General features: G+C 37.4%; 1 protein-coding gene and 1 pseudogene across 1 annotated transcript in view; one reads left to right on the top strand and one right to left on the bottom strand.

Moving 5' to 3' along the window:
* Positions 1-11,136, top strand: part of Ptprr (protein tyrosine phosphatase, receptor type R) — a 299,949-nt gene that overhangs the window by 137,761 nt on the left and 151,052 nt on the right. The window lies entirely within an intron of this gene.
* LOC111817058 lies at positions 10,793-10,962 on the bottom strand (annotated as a pseudogene).

Raw genomic sequence — 11,136 nt, 5'->3', positions numbered from 1 at the left:
AGAGCTGTTCTGAGCGTCTGTTCAGAGTGCCGTACTATTTTCATCTCAGTCATGTCTCACTGGGGAGGGCATCGCATGACTAATCCAAAGTCAAGGCTCACAGTGACAGGTCCTTTCCATTCACCGCATGTTCCTGCGTGGAGCTTTCATCCTTCCACTGAATGGGTCAAACAGTTGTTCCACCACGAGGCTCTTTAAAGGAGCAAGGCTCCCATCGAGGTTTGTACCTTACAAGGACGGCATGTCCACAAGGGTTGTGGGGGACCCTTCATACGAGGTCCCCTGCCCAGGCGGCCCCAGTCAGGCGCTGACAGGAGCCTCGCTCCACCCTCACACGCGCGAGACTCCCGGCCGCCCACCGCAGGCGCGCGGGCTCCGCTGAGCCTGCGCACCGACTACCAAATATGTTTTGAACATGTATTTATTTGGTACACGGTCTCATTATGCACAGCATGCCCAGGGTTCTGGGGCCGACACAGCATGCGGTGCAGAGGATTGAACCCTGGTCCTTGTGTTTGCCAGACCGGTACTTAGACCACTGAGCTATCTCCTCAGCCCCACTGTGAACATTTAGCACTCAGTAAAATGTTTCTAGAAAATTGTTATTCAGTAATTGTCTTGAAATGTATGAGAAATAGCAATACTCAAAAATCAAATACTATAAAGATTCTTAGCTAAAAAGATACACATTTGAGAACCAGGCATGTTAAAGATTTCCGCTTTATTTCTATGTGAAGAATTGCCACGCTGGCCCCAGCCTGCTGTACCAGCCCCGTCCCTGGGGCACGCTGAGACCGAGATTGAGACTGGGTGTGGTGGTGCACACCTGTAATCCCAGTGCTTGGGAGGCTGAAAACAGGAGAATCACTACGAGTCTGATCTGTGTAGTGAGACCCTGTGGACTCTGTACTAAACATATTTTTAAAAAAGAAAAATGAATCTACTGGTGGTAATAAGTCTTAAAACTTTATCTCTGCCTTTAGAGTAAAGGAAATACTAATAAATTCTGATGTACTTGTATATTCCTCTAGTTTAAAGGGAACAAAACAAGTAATATTTTAGACTCAACTAGAGTATATGAAAAATGAGTAATATAACTATATTTTTATCATATAGTAATATAGAATTCAAAAACAAGTTACTCAAAAGATTTCTGATGAGTTAATAACAAACATGAATTTACCACAATCAATGAAAATTTATTGTATTGTAGAGTTATACTGAAATTCTCATTTGTGGCTTGTTAGAAAATCGTCAAAAGATTAATCTCATCTGTGTTTTGAAGCTATTTAACCATCTTATTTACTTTAGCTTTCTTGATATCAAAAGAAAGAATATTTGGAAAGAATTTCATCTTAGAAAATAGGACATTTAACCACCTAAAGCTGAAAGTCTAACAACTTTCTGAAGGCTCTGAAGAAGTGATTGCTCAAACCAAGACCCAAATGCTGAGAGTGAGGCAATTGAAAAGTGACAAATGGTATCTTCCAAAAAGCTGAAAGAAAACCATATATTCTACCTGCACTGGTTTAGTAGTAAGTTGCTTGCAGCTTCAGTGCTGCTTGGCTTCCCGCACAAGTGCCTATCCATGGACCACAACCAGATCCCTGGCCCTCTTCCACTCTCCCACCCTGTTGAATATTGGGGCTCTCTAGAAATAATCAGCTTTCTTTCATAAGCACAGTTCTGCATGACATGGAGCAGAGAAGTTTTCTGTGCTTGCTCTTTGGAGTCACCTGTCCTCAGGCCCCTTGTGCCTAGGAAATCGCCATAGCTATGGACAGTGCTATTATCTGCCTGCGAGCACATCATGACTTCCAGGATGGATGCAGATGCCACTGATGTGTGCACCTAGCCTTCTCAGTCCCGCTAAGGCTTTGGGTCTTGTGTCTCATCCCTGAGGATTCATGCATACTGATGAGCACTCTGAGCCACCCCTGGACCAGACTTTCCCTCTGTGGGCACCAAAGGAAGTAGACTGTTCTGCCTTCCTGCCATCTGTGTATGTTCCTTGGTTATATATGGGCTCAAACATATGTAGGGTACCATGTGAGCATGTGTATGTGTATGCGTGTGTTTGAGAAAACTTCTTTCCCTCAGAGTTCTGGCATAAATCTTAATTTCTGTCTTCTTGATTGCTTTCCCACGTCATTCCAGGCTATTGTCCTTAAGTCCCTCCTTGGAGATCTAGTCTTCACCTCTTTTAGGATGGGTTCCTTCCCAAGAGTCTTCTTAATCACACACTGAAATAGACACATGATTCTTTCTAGCTTGTAAGCTTTCTGGTTATGCCTGCTCTTTCTGAATCCCCATGACGGGCAGTTAGTTGTAACCTAGATAAGAGATATAACAAAGACCTTCACCAAGAGACAAGGAATTCTTTCCATAGCAAACAGAACAGAGTTAACTTTGTCTTCTACACAATAAACACATACTCACTGAGTGGCTGGTAGAAAATGCGGTTCTATCACTTAGAGGTTGTTGTTTAATCTTTTTTATTTAATTTCACTATTCTTATCTATGATAGTGTAGTAAATATATATTCCAGAATCAATAAAAACAGAAATATTAAAAGGTGGCATTCACTAAGTGCCTATTAGGTTTCAAGCAATACACTATGCATCTCAGAAGCTTTATCTCAATTAATTTAAAGTAGATAGACTGCCGTCTCCTCTTTCAAATGAGGAAACTGACCTTGAGAGAGGTGAAGAAATTAGCCCAAATTCATGTAGCTATTAAGTGGAAGAGCTGTCCCTCAGACCCGGGTGCCCTAACCATGAACTGCTGCATTTCACTGGAGCTAGACAGGGTGGGAGATCACTTTCAAACGTACCAGAGTGATATGAACCCTGAAATCACTACAGCCATTTTCTTCTAAGGAAGGTGGGAACCAGTCACTTTTCCAAAAGAGCAATTCTATTCACTACAATTCCATATATGCATACTAATTTTATGTTTTAAAAATTAGTGACCCCCCCATCACCACAGAAAAACTGCTTTGATTTCATCTAACAAAACTTTATTGAAGTTCCACTTCCCACAACTATTTTCATTTTTTCTATCACCACAGACTTTACCATATTCACTTAGTTACAACTCGAGTATACGTACAACTTGGCATTATACTCATTTCACTTGGTATCATGTTCATTCATTAGTACCTTAGTACCTTGTTCATTCATTCAAAAGACATTTGTTTTTCTTCTGCCATAAGCCAAGCGTCATCTACCCTATGTGATTCATCATTAAGCAAAAGAGCCAAAACCATTGCTCTATAGAAACCTGGAGTCCAGTGAGGAGGTTAGATAACACAGCAGAGATAAAAGCACCAAGGAAAAATAATTTAACAGCATTAAAAGGCAGTAACAGGCAAAGTACTATGGGCTGGCAAAATAGCTCAGTGCACTAAGCGCTAGCTTAGGCAAGCACAATGACTGGGGTTTGATTTCCAGTCCTGCCTGCCACTCTGGCCCTGACCCCAGAGTACGCTGAGCCTGGGACCGAGTCCAGGTGTGGTGGCACATGCCTGTAATCCTAGTGCTGGAAAGGCTGAAAACAGGAGGATCACTATGAGTCTAAGCTGCATAGTGAGACCCTGGACCAAATACATAAATAAATAAATAAATAAATAAATAAATGGTAGTGACAGGCAAGGTACTATTTTAAAATAATCTGTTTGGGGAAGGGATCTCTGTATAGTTTATGTCTGAGCACAGACCTGAACAAAAAGAGGGGGTGAGCCCTGCAGAGAATTTAGCAAGTCAGCTTTCAATAATCCAAGAGTCAGTGTAAGTGCCAGAGGCCAGAGGAAGTTTGGTGTGTAAGAGCAACAAAAAGACCAAATCAAAGTGAAATACTGCAAAGAGTGGGAAGATAGGGTGAGGCATAATGCTATTAGGAAGATCCAGTGGAGCCATGTCAATTTCTAATTTTATTCCAGACAAATTGGGATGCCCCCAGAGAGCTTCCGGAGAGTACGGACATGATCTAATTTATGCTTTAAAAATCTCCCTGGTTTTATGTGGGAAATCAGTTATTCTATAGGAAGCAAAGCAGCAGTAGAGGGAACAATTAGAAGTCTGTTGATGTGCCCCTTCATAATGGAATTGTGTGCACGGTAGAGATGATCAGAGGTGATCTTATTCCAAATATTGTTCAAAAGTAGAACTGATTGGATTTACTAATTGAAGGCCATGAAGAAAAGAAAAAAAAAAACCCGCAAAAATAAGGGCTTCAAAAAATATACCTGAGCCCAAGAAAGTTTGACTTTGCCAGTTATGGAGATGAAGAGGGCAGGAATAAGGAGTTGAGTTTGAAAATCAATCTCATCATCTAGGTACATACATCAGCATGCCACTGGATAGAGCACCAGTTGAGTGATGAGGGAGAGGGCCTGGTTAATTTGTAGCTGTAGTGTGGAGAAAAGTAAAAGCCAAGAACTGATGTAAAGAGCTACACATGTGGAGAAGGTGAAGAGACATAAAAAAGGAGACTTGGAAAGGGGAGTCCAGTGAGAAACAGCATGATGAAAGTGTGGCTTACTGGAAACCCAAAGAGGAAAAAAAACTCAAAGGAGAGGAGAAATTGGCTGGTCAAAAGCTGCTGATAGATCAAGAAGACAAACATGGAGGACTGACCACTGGTCCGAGCATTCTGGGTTTAGTTTAGCAGGAATCAATACAAGGAGATAGGAAGTGGAATTGGAAACAATAAAGATGAACAGTGCAGTAGTTTACTAGCAAGCAAAATAACAAAAAAAGTAGTGGTAACCGAAGAGGTTTTAGGGTTTGCTTGGCTTTTGTTTAATACGAGAACTATTATAGCACCTGTGAAGGCATATTAGAAAGATCTAATAGGAAGATCTGATGGTGGAGGAAAGGGAGGAAGATTTACACAATTGCACGCCACCGAAATACCATGACTTACTGACGCCTTTCACTATGGATGTTCATCAAGGTTCTTCTGATTTTCCACTACAATGTCAAAAAGAAAGCTTGTGCCTGTTTAGTGTTTGTTTCCTGAATTCATTTCCTTAAGATAATTTTGCAAGTGGGAAATTGCTGGAGCAAAGATTATGAACATTTTAAGGCTCATCATAGTGCACTATGGCTTTTAAAAAAGTCTTGCTATATGATTAAATTTTATTGTAGTCTTATTAGAGTTATGCTGTATATCATTAATATACAGAGTTCACAGAATCCCTAGTTTTTTCAACTACCCTTATTCTAACAGATTAAGGTTAACTCCTTAAGTGCAATCTTTCAATTTTCTTGGTTTGATTCTCTTCTTTCAGATCAAATATGTCTACACTAATAATATTTACAACAATCATTAATCTTAAATCCCTCTGTATTAAATCATAATTGCAGATATATGTTGCAATAGGGAAAAAAATTATCAGTGTGAATCATACCAGCCAAAACTTGAATCCCATATTCATTACTTAAACCTTACATAAATCACTTTAATATCCCTATCAGTAAAAAGATATATAGTAACTTCTGCTTCCTAAGGATGATAAGGATTAAAATGAGATATTTGTCTGTGATGCCCTTAGTACCCAGTAGGAAAAATTTCTTAGAAATATTGGAACATTTAAAAGAACTTCATATATATTGTGAAAATAGCCTGTGAATATATAATTTTTTTTCAAGTCAAGAAGAAAATATCTGTCACAAAACCTATCTGAAACACAGCCTATAAAGTTTTCATCTTAGTTTCCTAATGCCCATTAAAAATCCATGAACTTTATTGCTAGTCAACTGCCGGAGCAGCAAGCACCTGGGGTGTCTCCTGGGAAAGCTCAGCCTGCTACAGTAGGTCTGGGATCAGCGATGTCTCTAGAAATAGTACCAGGCACTTAGCTCCAGGTGACTAACGGAGGCTTCATCTCAGCTCACAAACTTAGGAAGCTTTATGATTAGTCTGGCTTGCTCTGGTGAGGAGCTAACACAAAAGACAAGCACAAATGGAAGTGGAATGCCTCAGTGCGTACAGTCAATTTCCAAACAGGTAAGAGCAACCTGCATAAATAAAGTAGAGCATCATCTTCATGATATTGTGAAGCTACAGAGATAAATGTTGCAATTTATGCCTGTATCTGTTCATGTGCATGTATTTAAGTGACTCAGCAAAATATTCGGAATAACTAGAGAAACAGCTTTAACTTCAAGACTGAAATTAAAAGCAGTAGTACCCAATTGTTCAATGTATCTTAACAGCAGAGATGCACAATCGAAGGGGTTGCTTGCAAAATTCAGAGTCATCCAGAATAGAATGGAATTAAAACTTGCATCCACTTGAACAACTCACAAAATTTTTAATAAGCGACACTTAGTAGAGTAGATATTTGTCTTTTGTTCTGTATAGTTTTACACTGAGTTGGGAAAAAAGATGACAATGTTTATGGTAATTAAAAAACAAGAAAGATAAGGTTATAGTTAGCTAATTCATGAAATCCAGATATTTTATAATAATGGCATCTGGGGGACTGAACTTTTGCATGCAGACCTCACTAAAGGACAAGTCAGAGTCTTTCACTATAATCAGATGTGAGAGATCAATCAATGGAAATTTGTGATACGACATCCCTGGCCTAATTCCCCATCAAGGATGGCAGTTTTGTTGTTTTCCTCTAATAGACTAAGACCTCCTTCTTTATCTTAGCTGTTTCACAAAATTCTTACATTTTATTTCAAAAACTATGTATGAGGTGTTCACTGCATTGTGGGCTGGGCATTATTGAAAGTTCTGGGCAGACAGAGATAAAAATGAAGGTGTAGTTTGAATATTTAAAAATCGCAGTATTCTGGTACTGGTATAATGTTAGAGATATTTCTGATTTTATATGAACTCCTAAATGATTAATAGCAATGTCAAAAATATTGCATCTACTGTTTCCATCTGTTTTAATAATAGAATTGGATTAACTGCCTATCTGATTCAATATTACAGAAAACAGTCATCAAGATGGCCCAAATAAATCATTTTATTCAAGAAGTCAAGCTCTATTTCCCACAAAATATAGGGCTGCCAGATTTTTTTTTCCTTTTGATTACATCTCTGGGCTAAGGCATGGACAGATGATAATGTCAAATAAAGACTCGGCAAAACTTCATAGCAAGATTTAGAATTTAGCAGCAAGATTTTGTACTAAGGAGAGAAAAAGTTCTGGTGATTTTCTTTTAATGTCTAGTGTGTATATGTTTTTAACACAAAGATCATTTACCCATTAAAATTTCTCTTAATCAAAATTAAGCCTTTACAGAAGAAGCTGATTTCTTTATTTTATATCTCAAATTGCCTTCTCCTGAAGCTTCCATGGTCTTAAATTTGTTTTCTAAATTGCTGTCACGAATTACTCTGTTGATAATTGATGGTGAGTGTGTTGTATAATATTAATTAGTTCTATATTTAGCTGTGACAAGGGAGAATAAGCTATATATAATCTCCTTTGTTTTTCTGATCAATTCATGTGCTTCTATCAATCAATTTAATAATCAGATCAGAGATAGGACAATCTTAATACATACCCTGGCCCCGATCATGCTAGAGAAGGAAAACAAAGTGTGGATGAAGAAATAATAACAGAACAAAACTGGAACAGTCATGCTGAGCACTGAATTCATTCTACAAACAACATCATTCAGAATCTTGCTTTTCTAGAAATGAGATTGCTCTTGAGGTGCTAATAACTGAAATAACACATCATGGGAAATTATATGCGCACTATTATTTTCCCGCAACCTTCTGCAGATGAAAAGATTACAAAAATACTGAGTACAAGACCTCTTCCACACGGCCTGCATTCCCTTTTAGTTATGCAGAACAGTGTTGATTCATACTGTGACAGAAAAAAAAAATCAAGATTACCAAGAATAAAAGATGAAAAGACATTCAATCATAGTGTTTTTTTATTTGCATCTCAAAAATACATTCCAATAAACCTCTTTATTTTACTGTTTTGCGGGGAACTGTGCAGAGCAAAAGAAGAGTAAACAGAGGATCATATTTCAATCCTTGATGTGAGACATAAACTTCATGGAGCAAATAAAAATAAAAACAAATTTATAGCATCTTCACATGCAAAGTTAGACTTCAAATGACTCTGTGATTAGACTAATGTTTCAGAGCCTATGTAGTCCCCCACAAAAAAACACACTGTCATAAGTTGAGAGTTTGCACATGACCACCTGCAAGTCCTGAAATGACACATTCATGGTCATTGAATGAAATGTCACCACCTCTCCCTTTTGCCTGCCTCTAGCATGAAGCACCAATGACAACAAGGATTATTAATTCCTTCATTCTTCCCACAATGTGTTCATGTGTGATGTCGTGGGGCAATGCAACTTTATGAATAGAAAGCAGAATGCTTGAGGGAGTGAAGGATTATGATGGAGATCTATTTCCAATCATACCTAAATGCCATCTAGAAGTTAGACCCCACCACCCACTGGACACAGCAGTGAGAAATGTCTTCTGTCCTTTCAGAAACATTCTATAGATGGAGCTGTCACTGAGGATTAGAGTGTTTTTCATGTTGATGGGACAGAAGGCAGAAGCCGGAATTCATCTGACCTGGTTTTTCTTAATGTTCATTTGCCTGAATATTGCTCCTGTCCATTCAGGATGTCTGCCTGGCTATAATTCCAGCCTTTTTCAACTCAAGTTTTGGCAGCTGTTTATTTCTGCTTACAGCATAGGAAACAGTGAGAAAGGGAGAGAGGGAAGCAGCCACTTTGGCAAGACTGAAAGAGAACACAAGGCATAAGAATAACAGTAAAAATAATATTGAGTCCAAAATAGGAAACGTAGACATAAAGGTAGAAATTTCTGATGACGCCAACATACAATAAGAAGACTTGAAAATGCTGTCAAAAGCAAATAACTTCCTATTATATTTGTTTACTATACCTAGAATAATATCTAGTCATGGTTAAATGGTGATTTTTTTTCCTGTCTCCAAAGAACTTTGTATTAAGCTTCTGTTTCCTTTTGTTTAATCTATACATGTGTTTGTAACTTTTAATGCAATATTTTTGCAAGTAAAAATAAATAGGAAAATACAAAGTATAAGAATGGTAGTATCATGGAATTTATTTAGAATATTATTTTATAATTTATGGATGTTTATCTCCTCTAGTGAATTTGTACTTAGAAGCATAAAGACTTTCATCATTTCACGATTTTTATGAAGTACCTTACTGGAAGGACAGAGTCTTACTTCATTTTTTTTTAATTTAAAACTTTTATTTATTATTTATTTATTTATTTATTTATTGCAGTACCAGGGATTGAACTCAGGCCCTTGCACTTGCTAGGCAAGCACTTATTCTACTGAGCCATCTCCCTGGCCCTCTTACTTTATATTTATAAAACTTGAAAGTTTCAGAACACTGTATGTAAAAGTTATTTTTATTTGCCAAATTTTAGGAGTCTTTGAAGGCAAGAAGAGGATTTGTTACAAGAATGTTATTAAGGGATCTGAAAGAGGACACTAATTAAGAGGTAACATTAAAAATAGAGGAGAGAGAGAAACGAAATGAACAAAAACTAGGTTATAAAAGATTTTTTTTCAAAAGAGTAATAATGGAATTCTAACCTAAATTGCAAAAATTGGCTCTATTTCATTATTTGTATTTAATGCATAATAGTAGGTGAGGCCCAGGGAGATAGCTCAGTAGAATAAGCACTTGCCTGGCAAGTGCAGGGTCCTGAGTTCAATCCCTGGTGCTGCAAAAAAAAAAAAGAAAAAGAAAAAGAAAAAGAAAAAGAAAGAAAGAAAGAAAGAAAGAAAGAAAGAAAGAAAGAAAGAAAGAAAGAAGTAAAGAAAGAAAAAAATCTTAAACAGGGGGCCTGCCCCTTAGCTCAGTTCTTTAAGTGGCTGCTTCAACAAAGCAGTCAGGTTCAGGATGCTGTGGTTCGATCCCCACAACTCAAGCCAGCCAAACCTGCCCTGAAGACATTTGGAGCAAAAAAAAATAGTAGGTGAAAATGTGTACAAATTGAATTTAATATATATAAGAAAAATCTATATACTGTGAAATTTGAATCTAATGTTCACAGTAGGCCTGGTTTGAAGGAACTGGAGAGAAACTACAGGAAGCAAAGATTGTGAAATAAATTTTCTGGAAGCATGTCATTCTCATTCTCAACTTTAAAAACATATTTACTCTAAAAATCACTTTAACCAAACTGAATTGTTTTCTCCGTTGCTTTTACCCATGGTCTGGATTTCTTGTGACTTTTGGCTACAGCTTCTTCATAGATAGAAAATTTAAATCTAAACTCTGCAAATCCACCCAGGCCACTTCCCCGTATCTTGCTGCATTCTATTCCAGTAAATAAGCTAAAGACCTACATTAAATAACAAAGTTTCTGAAGTCCTAAAATACCGAAGTTCAATGGCATAGTTGAACAGTTTTCTCTTGTTCTGAATATCCAGAAAAGCAGGCCACTAAATTGTGTTGCTCCATCAACATATAGTTATACATATCTATATCCAAAGTTTACTGAGAACTCTTTTTTTTATAAGCAACACACTATTGCACTTAAAGTAATATGAACTCCACCATATTTGTTGTAATACATAGTGTTGTCTTCCAACCCATTATTCATATTACCAGATATAGGCATGTAAAATTGGAAGAAGGAAAAAAAATGAAAGAAATATGTAAGAAATTTAGAAGAGAAAAGGTACAGACACTTGAGAAGAGGAGACTGAGCACACTTTTGGGCCCCCATTCTAGCTGTTTTACATTTAATCACTAATGTAGCTCTCATGACCGTGCAAATTACTCTCACAATGAAGAATGCAGTTATGCCCATTTGACAGATGGACAAGATGAGGCTTAGAGTTAATAATTTGATTGTACAGCCCAAGTTCAGCTCTATGATTTTTTATTAAACTGATAAGAACAGATACTACACTTGATCTTAGCCAAGAGGCAGAGAAGCGATGTATGATTTTTTATTAATTTTGAGAAAGAAATAGCAATGAGACAGTTTCAAAACAGGTTAGTAGGACAGTTACAACAATTAGTACATTGCATATTGTTGTCTTTGTAGTAGTTATTCATATTACAAGATACGGACATATCTTGTCTAAACACTATTAGTTCAAAACTTTCTTTT

This window comes from Octodon degus, unplaced genomic scaffold, assembly GCF_000260255.1.
Source record: "Octodon degus isolate 3935 unplaced genomic scaffold, OctDeg1.0 scaffold00047, whole genome shotgun sequence".
Taxonomy (NCBI): Eukaryota; Metazoa; Chordata; class Mammalia; order Rodentia; family Octodontidae; genus Octodon; species Octodon degus.
This window is presented reverse-complemented; position numbering and strand designations above follow the sequence as displayed.